At 36.4% G+C, this 19594-nt stretch overlaps 1 pseudogene; it reads left to right on the forward strand.

Annotated features, from left to right (window-relative positions):
• The first annotated feature begins 16912 nt into the window (after nt 1-16912).
• LOC129504410 (pyridoxal phosphate homeostasis protein-like) lies at nt 16913-17740 on the forward strand (annotated as a pseudogene).
• The last annotated feature ends 1854 nt before the right edge of the window (nt 17741-19594 follow it).

Here is a 19594-nt window from a genome sequence, read left to right on the forward strand (position 1 = left end):
TTTCTCCCTTTTTATCCATATAATCATTATTTTCTTTTCTTGCCTTCTTGAACTATTTAAGACCTCACTTGAATGTTGAACATAAATCATTATAAACTGATTTCACAGGATTTCACCAATAAGGATTATTTACAGTAGGATTTTCTAGGTACTCTATCAGAGGAAGGAACCACCTTCTGTTCCTCCATATGAGTGTTGAAGTATTGGAAATTGTGACTGTTTTTAATTGTACCTTATAAAATTTCTATGAGAAAAAATTAGTCAGATGTTGCTAGTGAAAATATCTGGAAAGCCTGTTCCCTCCCATTCTAATTTCCAGCAAATAATTTCCTATATTTTCAGAGCATCTCTTCTTCCTCTACACACTGGTTTATTCTCTTAAAGTAAGCCTGTAATGGCAGCAGTTTTTGTTTCCATACACATCAATTTATCACTAAGAACTGGGGTTCTTAGTAGAGTTTTACTAAAAGAGACAGATAGAGATGCAGAGACTATAGTTATGAAAATTTTTATGAAGTCTCTCTTCTCATTTGAGCCCATGGAGGTGGGGCTCTTAGGGAAAAGGCTAGTTTTAAAGGAAGAATTGGTTTGAGAGTATAAAGCATGGTGGTTAAAAGCTTGAGCTCTGGAGCCTAACTTCTTGAGTTTAAATCCCAGCTCTTCCATTTACAGACTATATCTTCTTAATAATTTAATTTTCAGTTAATTTCACACTTCTTCTTGGTAAGCGGGCTAACACAGTATATAAGGTTGTAGTATATAATGCACTGAGTTTGTATATAACGTACTGATGACAGTGTTTGGCACATAAGCACCATCCGAGCAAGTGTTTACTACCATCATTGTCATCATCATACCACCAACAGTAATATTATCACCACATGCTTTCCAGGCAACAGCTGGCTGATTGTCCACTGCTATGAACTAGAGAGGGTGGTGGATGTTGAAAATTATGTGAGGTATAAATTTTAGTGAAAAAGCAGCTTTTGATGTTGTATAGCTATATTGGGACTACTGATATGGGATCTTCATGTTTGTGCTCTTTAATCACAAGACAACTTTATGATATTCTTTTTTTTTAAGATTTATTTATTTATTCATTCAGAGAGAGCGAGAGAGAGGCAGAGACACAGGCAGAGGGAGAAGCAGGCTCCATGCAGGAAGCCGGATGCGGGACTCGATCCTGGGTCTCCAGGATCACACCCCGGGCTGCAGGCGGCGCTAAACCGCTGCGCCACCAGGGCTGCCCTATGATATTCTTATTTCAAATAATGTTTCCTTTTCTGATGTTTGTTCTCTTATATTGTATGAATTTCATCAATATGAACAAAATAAGTCTACTTAATCACCACCATTTCAGTCTTGTTGCATTTGCTAATTATGCAAAAGGGATGGCTAACTTTATTTTTTTAAGATTTTATTTATTTATTAGAGAGAAAGTACAAGTAGGCAGAGTAGGAGAGGGAGAAGCAGGCTCCCCCCCTCAGCAGGGAGCCCAACGGGGGGCTCAATCCCAGGACCCTGGGATGATGACCTAAGCCAAAGGCGGATACTCAATTAACTGAACCACACAGGTGTACCTAGGTGGCTAACTTTAAACCATAGATGCATTGCAGAGACCGAGAAAATTAAGGCCATTCCACTTAAAGTTCAGCGTTAGCACAGGTACAGCCATCCCGGGCCCCTGTGAATAAGAGATGAACTTTACATTACTTCAGTTACAGGGAAAAAACCAGCCTATAGCTTAACGACCTAGAAAGCCCCATATTAGAATGAGAACAGAGCCCAAGCCAAGGGCAGGAAGCCCCATATTAGAATAAGAACAGAGCTCAATGCCCTTGAAAGCCCCATATCAGAATGTAAACAGAACTTGAGAAATTCCTCCCCCCCCTTCTGGAGGTCCCCTAGACCAGCCCTTAAAATTAAGCTGAAACCCACCTCGGGGTCCAAGTCCCTGCTCCCCTGTGTCGGGTACACTTGGACTCAAGCTCGAGCTTCTAAATAAACCCTCAGGTGTTTGCATCGGTGTTGGCTCCTTGGTGGTTTCTCGGACACATAATCTTGGGCACAACAGCATGCTTTTCCTCTATTGTACAAATTTGTTGCTAAGGAGTGTCTGTCCAGTCTGGAGCCATCATTCTCAATGCTCCTTACTTCAAATCTAGGTGGGAGCATGTGACTAATTTTGCTCTGTGGAATGTAATAGAGGTGATGGGAGACTAAGAAGCATATGTCTTCTCTATATCTCTTTCCCCATCTATTGGCTGCACAAAGAGGAAGATGCAATGAGAAAATGAAAGGAGATTTGATCCCTGAAAGATCCTGATGATGTCCTCTTAACTGGGAAAACCCACAGGATATGGTGACATGAGCAAGCGACACACTCATTTGTTAAGCATTTGAGATTTCACTGTTAATCAGCTATAGCAGATAGCATTATTTTAATGAATACATTATTCTCCTCTTAGTTTCAGTTGCTCATGATGTGGTTGAATTGAAATTGAATTTGAAATTCAATTTAGGAATTGAAACTGAGAGGAATATTATGGCATGTACATATAGTATAGAAAAGATGATAAATAAGACATATAGAGAAGACCCATTTAAATATCCTTAGATTTCCCCATTTGAGTTTTAATTAATCAAATACCCCTTTAACTAAGGATTTTAGTGATAATCCTTATAATTGCATTTTGCAACTGACTTTAAAGATGAAAACTGCCTTCAAACTTTTTTAAAATGATGAGAAAGACCATACACTGTTCCTTTTGTTGACAGCTTTTTATTTAAGTAGTTTTATCTTGAAGAAGCCTAAAGAGATATCAGACTATAAGTGGCATGTGCAAATAATCAAAGATTATTTAAATGTCTTCTCAGGGCTTGATGTTGTGCCCAAGATTGCGAATCTGAGAAACCACCAAGGAGCCGACACTGATGCAAACACACGAGGGTTTATTTAAAAGTTCGAGCTTGGGTCCAAGTATACCCGACACAGCGGAGCAGGGACTTGGACCCCGAGGTGGGTTTCAGCTGAGTTTTAAGGGCTGGTCTAGGGGACCTCCAGAAGGGGGGGGGGAGGAATTTCTCAAGTTCTATTTACATTCTGATATTAGGTTCAAGGGCATTGAGCTCTGTTCTTATTCTAATATGGGGCTTCCTGCCCTTGACTTGGGCTCTGTTCTCATCCTAATATGGGGTTTTCTAGGACATTAAGCTGTAAGCTGTGTTTTTTTTTCCCTATAACTGAAGTAATGTAAATTTCAGCTCTTATTCACGGGGGCCTGGGATGGCTGTACCTGTGCTAACGTTGAACTTAAAGTGGAATGGCCTTAATTTTCTCAGCCTCCACACTTGGGTCCTTATCTAGAAGATATCAAGTTTCACTGAGTCCAATTATGGCTTTGAGAGGGTAAGCAAGTGATGCAGAGGACCTAGACAGTAAGGGATTTTAAGTTTCTGAGAGAAACACAGAACAGAGTGGAATAGCTGCTTTGTGTATATTGTGTGGAGGAGAGTAAAAAAAGGAAAAACTGTGTAGGCTGGTCATGATGGAAATTTGAAACACAGATATGCCATAGATAGACGTCTAAAGGTGTTTGTAGTGAGATATGCAATATAGACCTCTTCTTTAGCTTGCCTGGCAAAAATGTTCAGTTTGTTCTACACTGCTGGCTAAGGGTTTAATTCATTAAAATAGAAAGAAAAGAAAAAAAAGAAAAGAAAAGAAAAGAAAAAAGAAAAGAGACACCTATTTTTGATTTGCTATTTTCCTAAAATAGAATTAACGTATAAAGACCTCAAAACATCTGGATTGTGGATATCTATTTTATTTGCTTTCTTTTTTCCCCCTAACATTTAAATTCTGGAAATATGCTTAATCATGTAACATTGAAAATGGTGTTTGTAAGGCAAGTAGAAAATGAGAAGTTCTGGGGTAAAGTTTAAGTAGTCTTTCCTCCTTTAGATCACCATACATTTGATATTTCACTCTCCTTCCTTTTCTTTCATTTATCTTTATGTCTGTCCTTCTTTTCCCTTCTCTTTTTATTTCTAAAATTACTGTAATTTTAAAATATAAATTATGATTATGTTAAATACTTTTATTTTCATGACTTTTTTGGTTAATTTTAGCTAATTGAAAAATGTAGGCATGAATATTTTTTTCTAGGGTCAAGACCATTATATACTTCTTCTTAATGTAACTAGAGGCAAAACAGGGACTGAAATCAACCTTGATCAATTGAAAGACAATTGGACCAATATCAATGAATCCTTTCCTTTCCTACCCCATAAGAAAGCTGCTGCTTTGTATCAGCTCCCCAAGTTACATGGGAGATGCTTCTGATCACATTGGTCAGCATGGAATTATGTAAAATTTGAGTATTGTTTAAACTGGAAATTGAACTAATATACTATCAGAAAAGTAGATTTTTGGTGAGGAGTTTTTCATTCTATCCTATTCAAAATTCTATTCAGAATGATATAAACTGACAAAGTACACAATTGGAAATCTTGTCTAGAAATTGAAAATACTTAGGAAACAATTTTTATGGGAACTAAAATTACAAATAATTTTAGGTTCTTAAATTGCAAATAACTATGAACTGCTTCAAATACCTTTCTCTGACACCAGATATATATATTTCTTTATTGCCAGAATAAAGCTTTGGCTGCCCTTTGTGACTATCTCAATCATTTTCTTCCTATTGTGTTGTGGGGTATTTGTGTCATACATTTACATTTTAAAAGTTGTAGTCTATGCAGTGTGACTTTCAAACAATTGACAAACCTATTCCCATGTCAACCCCTCTGCTTAATCAGCAGTCACTTTATTCCTACTCTTTTCAAAAGCACTTGAACTGCCTGAAAAGCTAAAGGACAATTCAAGTGAGTGTGCTGGGCTGGTCCCCTCCAGTGTTCATCCATTGAAATTTGCGCATGTAATCTTCTGGTGAAGAAGAGTGGTTCAGTGATACCATCACAGCTATGCAGAACAGATGTCCTAAAAATAAAGGCAAGAAGGTTTCCTTCTAGAAGGGGGAGTTAATTTTTCTTATTCTGGGTATCTGAGTGTGTAGTGTCTGTGAGATGAAGGATAAAGACTAAAGGGTGGGAGAGAAGATACTTTACAGAGGCAATGCACGATCCTACAATCTCTTCTTGTTTGGCAAACATATCCTGAATGGTTTTTATGTGCTGTCCCATCTATCGCTTGTTAGATTCTAAAGATCCTCTCCATCTTGTTGATTTAAATATATACTCAGTATTATCCAGAATCCTTGGTACTTAGGGGTTTAGGCATAAAACAACTAGAGTATTATTGATGTAAAGTGAGGTTTTATTTGCCTGTTGGTTTTCACAGCAGACCATTGGATGCCAGTATGCTTATTAAGTCCTTTGAAGTTTTGAAATAAAATTTTAATTTTTATCTTGGCTAGCCAGATTTGGCCAAAAGTAAATGTAATGAGGAACTGAAATACAAATCATTTTGGATATGAATAAAGTAGTTTTAGAAATTTGACTACAAGTCAGGAATTTTTTAAAAAATGTGAATTGATGGAAAGTGGAACATAGAGCTGAATCTTAAGAAATGTACATACTTTTACAACAGACAATTTTGTGACGATTTCAATTCCCAATTTAAGATTGTTTTATAGTAGACTTAAGAACAAGTTGGCTGTGTTCAAAATGTGAATGTTGACATATTAGAGAAGAAAACGTTGATGACAAAGGACACTGAACAAAGGATGCCGGTACTAATGTTGATGTATTCCCAACCATTAACTATGAGACCAAGATCCAGCTGTCACATTGTCATTGTCCACAGTGGGAAAAGCACAATTTTAGAGTCAGACACCTTTGAGCTTGGTTTGGGTCATTAGCTGTGTGACCAGGAGAAATCTTTTTACAACCTTGGAGCTTCAACTTCCATTATTAATAAAAGTACATTTTTCTTCCCAAAGGGCTTTTTTCATTTATATATGATAGCTATGAATATTTTTTACCCAAAGTCTTTATCTAAATACATTATAGTAAATATTTGTAAGAATAAATCATTTATATTTCAAAGATATTTTATTGTGATTAATGAGATATATTTTGTCATATTTAACATCTGTATCCTTTCCTGAAAATGACAAAGTGCGAATTTCAGGATTTTGTCTACAATAGAAGATTTAGAGTTTCTATGTTGTGATGATTAAATTTAGCAAATAATTTTGCTTGCTGACTTTTGGTTGAATTTCAAGCCTACTGTTTTTTTGGCTTGTGGGGTTTAGGATGCATTTATCCTATATATTAGACACGGACTCTTTGGGGTAACGTGTTTTTATTTCTGCTCTCTTTTTATTTTTTCATCTGAGGCTTTAGAAATGGCTGGTATTAAGTAAGGTTTAGGATTAGGCCTCAGAGGAGCCCAGGAAAGACTGAGGAAAAAGAAGTTCTGGATAGGGCCCTTAGACGACACTTATACAAGAAACACATTTCAATGAAATACATGAAATAATTGCAAGTTTTTTAAATTTAAGAGCGAATTGCTTCCTATGTACGAGGCACTGTCTTAGGTTCTCTATGGTAACCATAGCGTGGGGAAGTTGACATTACAAAAAGGGATGTTAATAAGAGTAGGAACATATATTAATATGCTTGTAAACATTCCTTTTAATAATTCTTAGGTGTATGCCATTCTGACTCACATCTTTTGGCAAAACTCTTTTGACTCCAGAGACTCTCTTCTCCCCAATTTAACTGATGTTTTCAGCCTTTTATATTTATCACAACCCTGTACTGTTCACAGTTGACAGCTTCAGTAGATCTCCAATATCATCATATTGTGGGCCCCCGGGGCAGTCTCTGAGCCTGAGAGCTGATAATCTTATCTGATAGTCCTACCTGATAGTTCTACCTCTTGTTTCCCTCTGTTTCCAGTGGTTAGGTTCCTCTCACTCTGTCTTTGAGCTAAAGTGAGGCCACTGTCTGGGGAGCCTGAGTGCCTGAGTCATGGGTTGCTATCTATATTGGGTTGAAGACAAGAGTTACTCTTTATGGTTATCACAGATAGTACAAAGCACTACTTTCATGATGTGGGTATTTTTCACTCAAATTAAATCTAAATAGTTCTGTCACCATGTCCATATGGTCAAAAGAGCTGCATGTCCTGCACCAAAATGACAGGCATCAGATTCTCCCAACACAAAGATTATTGGTGGATGTTAGGATTTTTGTTTTTTTGTTTGTTTGTTTGGTTTTCTAGATTTTCTTTTTCCTTTTTCATGCTGACAGTAAACTAAATCCAAAAATCCAAATACCCAATAATGAAAGTGACATTCAGGGCCTTCCTTTTCCAGGAGATACGTTTGCATTTATTTAGTATTACATTTCAATTTTTCTGTATGTGCTATTGGTTAGAAAAATGCATTCCAGTTGATTTCTTAGCTAACAGTAGAATCTATTTTCCTAAACAGTAGTATGGAGATTCTTGATAAACCACCTTCTAGAGGTACTGAAAGGAATTGAGTAATGTGCTGAAATCTGGATTTATTCACAAACACATTACAGACTGAGTCATGGTGATACATGTCAGTTCAAGTCATTGTTTCTTTTGTCTAAATCAGTGTTGAGCCACCTCCATCTGTATATGTAATGTTAATTTGGTAACAGCTTCTTTATACTAAGCCAGAACTCATTTTACCTGGGGGTTTTATTTTAAATGTATGAGCTTTATTAAATAACATTCAAATAACTAATAGAAATTTAACTCAAAGAATATGGAAAGAAAAGTCACACAGGCACATTCAAAAGCAATTGGAATCTGGCACCTGACAATGATTAACAAATTGAACAGATTAGATTAGATCTAAATCTCTGTAAATAACATTGAGAGACAGAAATATTTTTATTAAAAACAACCTCAACAATTTAACAGTTCTATGAGATGTGAACAAAAATTTGATTTGTTTATATATCATCAATCAATATTAGGATAGGCTGAAAGAGTTTGAATACATCTTACAAAACAGGAAACAATATTAGTCAACTATCCCAAAACTTCATCTGATTGAAACCAGACTTCTTTTGGTATTTGAAACACCAAATTATGGTTGAGGAATATCAATTTTGAATGGATATTTGACCTGAAAGAGATATACTTCTAATAAATAAAGAATAATATTTTATAGTGATTGATATTAGATTTGATTTAGAAATAGTTGTAAAAGTATATCTCTGAAGTAAAAGAAAAAGCAGCCATTTAAATCTGCTGTCTAAATAATTTTATTAAAATATGGGATATAGTGTGATCTACTCAGATTGAGTACCCACACCCACAGAGTATGGTGAACTGCACATTTCCCTACCTCATTTTGCCTCATGAAGACAAGTCTGAATCTATGATTACCCTTCTAAGAAAAAACTCTTCCAAGAAACCATGTGAATATTTTAAAAGAGGTAGAGATATTGGGGCATTTAGGTGGCTCAGTCAGCTGAACATCTGATTCTTAGTTTTGGCTCAGGTCATGATCTCAGAGGGTCATGAGATTGAGCCCCACATTAGGCTCTGCAATCGGCATGGAGCCTACTTAGGACTCTCTCTCTCCCTCTCCCTCTGCTACCCGCCCCTGCTCTAAAAAATAAAATAAATTTAAAAATAAAAAATAAAATAAAAAGTGTAGGGATATTAATATAACTTGTTACATACATAAAGAGTTTGCTAAACTCTATGGTAATTTTGAATTTTTTTTAATGTACAGCAATTTTATATTGTATAAAATATAATAGAGTTTTTAAATTGTTATGTAAATTATACAAAGCCCCAAAATATATCCTGATGGATAGTCACCATGATTGCCATTTAAAAAAGTAAATATTAGCACAGTACACTGCGTACATGCAAAGGAAAACTAAACTTTGAAGAGATACCCTTCTGTATATAGATAATGGCTTTTTCTCAGATAAGCCTGTCTTCTGAAAGATAAAACAATTCTTTAATCTTTCATCACCTTGTCTTCTAAACACATCCAGGAGATCAATTCAGAATTAGTGGTGAGGTGAATGCAAAGGGAGCTTGTTAATACAGGTTTGCTGCCCCATTCCCAGAATAAAACAAGTTTTCTCCACAAATTTCTTTGATGGCATTTTACCTTCAAAGTTTTATTTAGACCTAGTTCTAGAGATATGACAAACAAATAAATAAAAAATAAATAAAGTGAAATGAACTAAAATAGAATAATAAGCTTAGCCTTCAAAACACGAAGTTCTTCCTCTAAACAAATCTCTCTTATTGGAAATCTGGCTCAAATTAGATGTATATAGAAATATCCTGGGTAAGTAACATGAACAAAACATGGTATCTGGTATACAGAAATATCCTGGGTAAGTAACATGAATAAAACACAGTATCTGGTTGAGATAAAAGTCCTCTTTGAATATTGTTTGTAACTTGAAGACTTTGCTCACTCATTGGATAGATTCCATTAAACACAGCCGGGAGCAATATATAGTGTGGATTATATGAATTTGCTGTAATGGGCATGCAAATACATATTTTTCACATACCGTATACAAACATCTCAGCAGGACAATTGAGTAAATGGAGCCAAAACATCAGAAAACTGGCAAATGTGCAATGGATTACTATGGCTTGATTCCACTCTCCAAATATAATGAACATTTAATTCATTTGATGTCTTTTTCTAATTGGAGACACATTGGTTAGGAGGGCATTTGAGTTCACAAACACTCAATTATTTGCATGTTAACCACATTTCACAAACTTCCACCTTGTGAACTGTAACTAATGTAGTAGAACTTGCAAACTTTTACCAGTACAACTTTTCATTCTTTTTTTTTTTCTTTCTGTGGCTTTGCCTTTCAAATTATACTCCACTGAAGTCAGATTTTACATTTCATTCTCATGTGGCAATTTATATGTAATTATAATTATCACAATTTTAAAACTAAAATTTTAATTAATTTCAAAGAGTGCCAAATTGACATTAAACTTCCAATAATATTCCCTGAATATTATTCTTCATTAACTTCTATATAATTCTACAAGCTAAACTATAATAAAATAATAAAAAAAAGTCCTGATTTGTGTAGTTTTATGGTTTACAAAGACCATATATTCATTCATTTAACTTGTAAGTGTTTGTTGAGCACACACAGTGTCATACATTTTGCTAGCCTCAGGAAATAAAATGGGAAGGAGAAAGTACTGGTTCCTGCCCTCATGAAACTCGCTGTCTAGCTTCATAAAATCATTATACATTCCAGTGAAATGGATACTCTTGAAGTCTATTAACTTCCCACAAAGTAACTGCTACCCTAAACTTTGTGGTATAATTTACCCGATTCAATTACATCCTTAAACAGTATGTTGTCAATTGTGCCTACCTTTTGCCTTTATGGAAATGGAATCATCCTATCAGCATTCTTCTGTGCTTCATTTTTTTCATTCATAATTTGTTTTTTATATTTACCATGTTGGTTTGCATGCGATAGTTGTCTACTTTCACTGCTGCAGTGTGAACATGCAATGAGTTCTTTTTTTTTTTTCATGCAACGAGTTCTTTATCAAATCTTTTGCTCATGGATATCCATGAGTTCCAATTACTCCACATCTTCACCAACTCTTGGAATTTTTAGCCTTACAATTTTTTGTAAAAATGGTGGATTAAAAAAAGATATCTCATAGTATTTTTAATTAGGACTTCCTTAATGGTGACTAATGAAGTCAGAATTTTTCATAAGTTAATTGGTTATTTGTGTTTTAAGACTTGCCATGTGTCCTATTTTAGTGTTGTTTCTAAAAATTTTCCTGTTGCCTCCTATGTATTCTGTAATATATATTTTCTGGATGTTAATCTTTTGTAAGTATATGTATTTTCTAAATATTTTCTTCCAGTTATGGCTTACCTTTCCACTATCTTTATCAAAAAATAATTTTTAAAAGCTCTTACTAATCAAAAGTTCTTAAAATTGGTGAAATCAAATTTATTAATATTTTTATACATGATTCTTATATTGTGCCATGCTTAAGAAATTTTCTTTACCTAAAGTTATAATGGTATTTTCCTATGTTTTCTTCCATAAGATCTAAATCCTTAGTCTATCTAGAAAGAGTTTTTGTGTGAATTGCTTTGTAGGGATCAAATATATATAGAACTGATTGTGGAACTACCAATATACTGAGTGGTCAGTTTTTTCCCCAGTGATGTGTAATGCCAATGCTGTCATATACCTAATTTCTCCTTTGCTCCTTTTGGAGAGAACCACTGATGAGATATTAACTCAAACTGATGACAGTGACATCTTTGTCATGTAATGATATCAAAAGGAAAGCTTTCAATATTTCACCATGCACCTTTACTGCGGTTTATTTTTACACAACTCACACATTTAGAAGTTCTTTTCAGTTGAGTGGCTGACTCCTGGCTTCAGCTCAGGTCATGATCTCTGGGTTCTGGGATCAAGCCCTGAGTCAGGCTCCACACTCAGTGGGGAGTCTGCTTGAGGATTCTCTTTCCCTCTGCCCCTCACTCCATTGCTCTCTCTCTCTCTCTCTCAAATAAATAAATAGATCTCAAAAAACAAAAAACAAAAAACAAACAAACAAAAAAAACCCAAAATGGAGGATTCTACTGCTTACGTGGGAAAGTCTGGCTCTGCAGGATGGTTGGTTTGATGATAAGAGGAGGATCAGAAAGCACTGATTTATTTATTTATTTTTATTTTTTTTAAATAAATTAATTTTTATTGGTGTTCAATTTACCAACATACAGAATAACACCCAGTGCTCATCCCGTCAAGTGTCCCCCTCCGTGCCCGTCACCCATTCACCCCCACCCCCCGCCCTCCTCCCCTTCCACCACCCCTAGTTCATTTCCCAGAGTTAGAAGTCTTTATGTTCTGTCTCCCTTTCTGATATTTCCTACCCATTTCTTCTCCCTTACCTTATATTCCCTTTCACTATTATTCATATTCCCCAAATGAATGAGAACATACACTGTTTGTCCTTCTCCGATTGACTTACTTCACTCAGCATAAAACCCTCCAGTTCCATCCACATTGAAGCAAATGTGGGTATTTGTCATTTCTAATGGCTGAGTAATATTCCATTGTATACATAAACCACATCTTCTTTATCCATTCATCTTTCCATGGACACCGAGGCTCCTTCCACAGTTTGGCTATTGTGGACATGGCGAAAGCACTGATTTAATGTTTCGCTTACATCATCTCTTATTTTTAAGTTAATTCAATTCCATAAGTAACATAAAAAATATAGGAATGTGTCTTAAACATTACAGGGAATGTTAATTTATGTTTTACTTTCTACAGTACCAATCAATTCTAATGTCCTTTCTGCAAGTATACCTATGTAAGTTCATGGTTTATCTTTACACAATTTGTGTGTGTGTGTTATATTTTATTTAGAAATATGTGTGTGTTCACTGAGTAAGGCAGTATGTTGGACAGTTAGGAGAGCAGTCTCAGACTACCTCTGTAACTTCAGGCAAGTCAATAACCTTTCTAGGACTCATCTTTTAATTGGGGATGATACCCTGGCCAATGAAACTAATGCTATTCTTTGAAAAGTTTAATATTACTCATAATTGCTCAAACCTGGAAGCAACCAAGATGTTCTTCAGTAGGTAAAAGGATAAATAAATTATGATAAGGATGATAATGGGATATTATTTAAAGCTAAAAAGAAATGATCTGTCAGGCTGTAAAAAGACATGGAGGAAATTTAAGTGCATATTCCTAAATGAAAGAAGCCAATCTGAAAAGGCTACACATATGATTGCAATGATGTGACATTTTGCAAAAGGCAAAACTATGAAGGCAATAAAAAGATCAGAGTGGATAAAAGAGAGTAGGGAGGCAAGTTGGATGAAAAGGCAGAGCACAGAGGACTTTTAAAGGTAGTGCAACTGCTATGTATGGTATTATAATGGTGGGTACATGTCATTATACATGTGTCCAAACCCATAGAATATATGACATTGAGATTGAACCCTAATGTTAACTATGGACTTTGGGTGATTATGATGGTCAGTATATGTTCATCAATTGTGACAAATGTACCACTCTGGTGAGGGATGTGGACAATGAGGGAGGTCATGCATGTGTAGGAGCAGGAGGTGTATAGGAAGTCTCTGTACCTTTTCAATTTTGCCACGAACCTAAAACTATTCTAAAAAATAGTCTGTTTAAAATAATTTTAACAAAGTAGATAAATTTCTTTTAAGAGAAAGAAAAAGTGGAAAGCCTAAATAATAGGAAAGTTGAAAAGGAGTATTTATAGATACAGTCAAGATTTAAACATAATACAATAATGTTGGAAATAATCTTAGACCATTAAATTAGAAAATTTAGCTGAAATGATTATTTCTCAACAAAATATAAATGATAAAGATTGGCTCAAGAAGAAATTAAAAAGGCAAATAGAAAAAGTAGAAAACATTATCTTTAATTTAATGCACATATAGAAAATGCATAAATTATGAAAGAACAGTTTTTATATGCACATATAGAAAATGCATAAATTATGAAAGAACAGTTTTTATAAAGTGAATATACCCTGAAACCAGTACTTGCTGACTGAAGAGTGTCACCTGTCATGAAGTGCCCCCTCCCTTATGCTCCTTTTCAATCACCAATCCCCCAAGAGTAACTTGTAGCCTGTATTTTTATAGCATGAATGAATTTTGCCTGTTTCTGAACTTTATATGGATGAATTCATACAATGAGTTCTTATCTTTGGCTGGCTTCTATTGCTCAACATCACATCTGTGGATTCATCTCTATTGTTACCTGTAATTGTAGTTTGTTCATGCTCTTTGTTCTACAATGTTCCATTATATGAATATACTGATTTATTTATTCAACTGTTTATGGATATTTTGATGATTTCTCAGCTTCTTTAAGGTGCTTCTATGAACATACTTACACATATTTGTTTAGAAAAGTATTGTGTAATTTTGTAACATATAATCATAAGTGAAAGATAGGTGTATCTTCAGTTTGGGTAGATAGTGACAATCTTCTAAAATTGTTGTACCCATGTTTACTACCCACAATGAATGAGGAAATTTTTACTCTTTAATTGTCTTTACCAACCCTACAATGTAAGCTTCATGAAAGCTGACACCCTTTATTCCATTCATTCTATTTCACATTGATTTTTTAATTAACTAATAAATTTGGTATTGACATTTAAGCAGTTTATTTCCTTGAAAATCATATTGCAGTGAAATCAATGTACTTAATCTTCTCTGAACATCGTTTTATTTCCCACAATTCTATATCTTTACATGTGCAATTATTTCTGCCAAAAATTTCCCTGCCTTCCTTGACTACTCTTTGTTATGGAAAGCTTTTCCCAAGAGATGTTGTTACCAAGCAAGGGCCATTATAGCACAGTCTTGAAGACTGGCTGGTCATCTTTGCTCTCTCAAGGAAAACAGTACACCAGAGTGAGCTTTAATTCAGTTCTGCAACTCCTTTGGGAGTTTGTCCATCCATCTGTGCATTTTTACATTCACTTAAATATTTATTGAGCAACTTCTGTGTACTAGAACTGTGTTATATGAGAAAAATCAGATCCAGCCTCTGTCATCATAGGGCTTACATTTGGTAATACACATACAGATTTTATAAATAATCACAGATATAAATGTCAAATTACAAATGGGATAAATTCTATAGAGGAATATAAATCACTATTTGTAAAAGGATAAAATAGAAACATTTTCCTATTCAAGAAAGTAAAAAAGATTTGCAAAGAAGTTGCAAGTGAACTGAAATTTTAAAAGTTAAGCATGTGGAGAGGAAAGCATTCCAGGCATAGGGAAAAGCAAGTATAAAACCCTATGAAGAGAAACATGACAAGTCCTCACGATGTAAGAAAGCCAGGGTAATTGGCTTGCAGAAAGCTAAGGGACCAGAGGAGTAAATTAATCCTGGAGAGGGAAGTACATATTTGCCTTTTAAAAAATATATCTTTATGTACAATTAGAATATATAAAATATTCCTGGAAATACATCTTGTTGGGCAGGACATCTTGATGTGGTGCAGGATCAGATCTGCATTTATAAAAAGACATTATGGCTGAAAGATTGAGAGTCTTTGGAGGCAAAAAGCAACTATGGAAGCAGAAAGACCTCTTAAGGGTCTATGGCAGTGGCCTATAAAGAAGAGGTTTCTATTCAGGTAGTGGTGGTGATGAGGACCAGCGAAAACACTCAGCAGAGACTTGTAGGATGATACTGGCAGGATTGTTGATGAGTTTAAGAAGAAGAATGAAGAGATGTCGATGTATCACCTGCATTTCTGACATTACCAGCTGGTTGTATATTGATGTCATTCACTGGGATGTAAATGGGCAGAGGAAGATACCAAGGTCTAGTTAGATCAGGTGAGGATGGGCAGGAGGCTGTTTAAGAAGGAGGGGACAACATGTTCTAGACAGGAACAGGAAAGAATGATGTATTTAGTGACTAGCAAGTAACCAACGGGATCTAAACAGGAGATTTACATGTTTCATGTTTGAACTTAAAGAGTGATATTTAGGCACATCCTTCATTGTATTAAGAAGTATAAATTAGTTCAGCAATAGAAGAGTCAGAGAGATAGAACCAAAATTATTACTGCAAAGACTGGGTAGCAGTGATTGGCTTAGGAAAAATAACCAAAAATAACCAAAAAATAACCACTTTTTAACACTTATTCTAAGAATTGAATTTGCCTAATTCCAATTGCAGCTTTTCTGGTCTAATCAGGCCGAGCCTGCTCAGCTAATGTACTTTAAGCAGGAAAGGCCAGGAGAGTGCATGCTTCATACAATTCTAAATTCTCCCAATTAGATATGTCATCTTGCCTCCTTAGAAAGGACCCAGTGAAGGTCTGTAGAGAAGAGCAGAAGCTGTCATTTTCAAAATTTTCTCCTTACATAATATGCTCCCAGGAAAGAAGGGATAGGCTGTCTTCCTTGCAAATAATAACTGGCAATGATATCAGTTGGCACCTGAACAGCATAGGGCTAGTGCTCTAGTCAGATCAGATTGCCCAAGGTCATAAATGTCAGGCTACAAGAACTAAAAGCTGCAGAGTTTTGACTAGAAAAGTGGCAGCTGAGTGCAACTGGCTCAGTGGTTTTGTGCCACTTTCAGCCCAGGATGTAATCCTGGAGTCCCGGGATCGAGTCCCACATTGGGCTCCCTGCATGGAGCCTGCTTCTCCGTCTGCCTGTGTCTCTGCCTCTCTCTCTCTGTCTCTCATGAATAAATAAATAAAATCTTAAAAAAAAAAAAAAAAGAAAAGAAAAGTGGCAGCTGAAAGTCACACTCTAGAAGGCACTGCAGTGACTAGGAAGAGGACTTGAGCCATGTTAACCACAGAGGGTTTTCAGCTTTCCTAATGTTAGTATGAGGTGACAAGGGGCAATATTCAATTGGTGAATATTGATGTGACACATTTAGATTTATTTTACTGTCCTTTTACAAAGCTTTCAAGATTTAACCAGGAGTGACCAAATTTTCTCTAATTTATCTGATTTGCTCTGCTAGAGAGACTTGTACTCTCAGAAAAATGTAAATAAGCACCTTGTGGAAATGCATCATTTTTAAACAATTTTATTTAACTTTAATTAAATAACTTTAATTTTATTTTATCTATTAAATGACACATAGAGTCATTTGTAAAGGTAAGCACCCTCTCTTTATGCTTCCTTTCTCCTTTTTGAGGGCTAGACTTTTGACTTGTATTGGCAGATGTTAGAATTTAGCCATAAGATTTTTAAAAATTGGCATGTTTTCAAAAATCAGTCCATGTTGAAAACTTGAAGCCAAACTTATGTCTTGAGAGAATCTTATCTTTAAAAGTGAAATGGGGGGTTGGTCCTGGGGGATGTGGAGAGCTGGTAGCAGGTCGGCGGAGCTGGGAGTCGGGTTCGCACTGCGGACAGTGAACGAGCGCGTGCAGCAGGTGGTGGTGTGGTGGCCGCGGGATCTTCCAGCCGTCCAGCCCCGGCTAGTAGCACTCAGCAAAACCAAACCTGTGGAAACGGTGACTGAAGCCTACTGTCATGGCCAGCGCACTTTTGGGGAGAACTATGTTCAAGAACTGCTAGAAAAAGCATCAAATCCTAAAATTCTGTCTTCGTGTCCTGAGATCAAATGGCACTTCATTGGCCACCTACAGAAACAAAATGTCAACAAATTGATGGCCATCCCCAATCTCTTCATGCTGGAAACAGTGGATTCTGTGAAGTTGGCCGACAAAGTGAACAGTTTGTGGCAGGAAAGGAGGTTCTCCCGAAAGGTTAAAGGTTATGGTCCAGGTTAACACCAGTGGAGAGCAGAATAAACATGGCCTTCTGCCTTCAGAGACAGTATCCATGGTGGAATATATAAATGCCAAGTGCCCCAGGCTGGAATTTGTGGGGCTGATGACCATAGGAAACTTTGGACATGATCTCAGTCAAGGACCAAATCTGGACTTCCAGGTTTTACTCTCCCTGGAGAGGAGCTGTGTAAAAAGCTGAGTGTCTCTCCTGAGCAGGTGGAGCTGAGCATGGTCATGTCCATGGACTTCCAGCATGCAATTGAAGTAGGATCTACGAATGTCCAAGTAGGAAGCACCATTTCTGGAGAGCGAGATTACTCCAAGAAACCTCCCTTAGACAAGTCCACTGCAGACCTGAAGACCCCAGTGGAAGTGGCGCAGGCACACTGAGCCCAGCACAAACAGCTGTGGCTCCCATCCTGTGGGCCCGTCCAGGAAGACTAACTATGCACTCACCTGGAATTCCATTTTGAGGTCCCCTGTGTTGCAGCACAGCAACACTCTCCTTGTAACCTGGAGAGAGCATTCTGATGACTATGTGTATTGACGGGAACCATCTGTACTTAGGATCTGACGTAGCAAGCTCACTGCAGATAGTAGTTTTGGATTGGATTTGAGAAATCCTGACATCTCCACAGAACAGATACCAAATCAGTAGCCAGGCATCGAGTTCAGTTTTGAATGCTGCCCAGGAACACCAACCAACCCATGAATGCCTTTCCCGGATTAAAATGTGGCCACTGATGCCTGTAATCACCAAAGTGAAAGGGATGTGCATTTGTCATCCCCCTTAATAGAAAATTTTCTCCTACAAACCCCTCCTGAGTAACTGTCTTTGTTGCTGTGGAGCGAAGTGATTGCTGACCCCAGTTCCACCACACCCCACCCCTCCCCACCAGTAAATATTTTCTCTACTCTGGAATGACAGTACAGGTACCCCTCCAAACCCAAATCATTGCTGATAAGAGTTTATAGCATTGGCCACCTTGTGGCGTTGATCCTGAAAATCACAGGGGTAACATAAATGGGCTTGGGCCTTTCTCACATCCTCCTGAAGAGACAGGGCTCTGAGCTTTTTCTCAGTAACGGGAAGTCAAGGCTGTGATTTCTTCACCATAATCCTTTTATTTATTTATTTTTTTAAATTTTTATTTATTTATGATAGTCACAGAGAGATAAAGAGAGAGAGGCAGAGACACAGGCAGAGGGAGAAGCAGGCTCCATGCACCGGGAGCCCGATGTGGGATTCGATCCCGGGTCTCCAGGATTGCGCCCTGGGCCAAAGGCAGGCGCCAAACCGCTGCACCACCCAGGGATCCCCCACCATAATCCTTTTAATGATGATTTCTCATCAAAGACCAGTGAATCTCCCAGCTCCCCAGAAATTGCTTCAAGTCCAGTTCAGGTTCACAGTTTCGACAAGGCCTGGCTTTGAGGTTCCCGTCCCTGCGACCATTACCCAGGCACATCTATAACCTCCCCTCCCCTGCTACATTGATAAGCCAAAATTTTGTAACTTTTTGATTGTTAATAAAGTAGCAAGATCTTCAAAAACCAGAAAACACTATCCTTAGACTCATAACAGATGACTTCCGTCTGCATTGTTTAGTTCCTAAATGTCTTTTTCCTTATTTATTTAAACCCGTCTTTAATTTCATGAAACAACTTTCAGAACCTGCAGCTGCTGAATGTAATTTTGTAAAACTTAAAACCATTATGATTACTGTTTCAGTCAGAACTCTAACATGATGTTCCAGAGTATATTAAATAAAAATGTGAATTTGAATTATAAAAAAAAAGTGAAATGGAGTTGTCAGAAAGAAAAATACACTAAACTACTAATTAATATGTTTTAAAGGAAATAAATAAAATCTTAACTACTATAAAAGTAAGAGAAAATCAGCCTTAAATTACATGGGGAAAGTTAAGCAGGTTCGTGTATATATTAGAAAAGTCTGAAATGCCAAAAGCTTTCAAGCCAATAGAATATTCTTGATCATTTCTTTTAAAAACTAGGACTTCTCTGGTGACAAAAGATTTATTTTTCACTTCTGGCAATTTAGTAATTATTAACTCTTCCATAATTAATGAGTAGAAGCTGAATCACATGTGGGAATCTAATTTTTATTATAATGAGGCTTTTCATGTTTTCAAAAATAATTGTCTAATTTTTTCTCCAAGGATTAACAATTAATAGGTAATTTCAACATTGCTGTGTTCATATCTCCTGAGATTATTAAATGT

This window comes from Nyctereutes procyonoides, unplaced genomic scaffold (genome assembly GCF_905146905.1).
Source record: "Nyctereutes procyonoides isolate TBG_1078 unplaced genomic scaffold, NYPRO_anot_genome, whole genome shotgun sequence".
Lineage (NCBI taxonomy): Eukaryota > Metazoa > Chordata > Mammalia > Carnivora > Canidae > Nyctereutes > Nyctereutes procyonoides.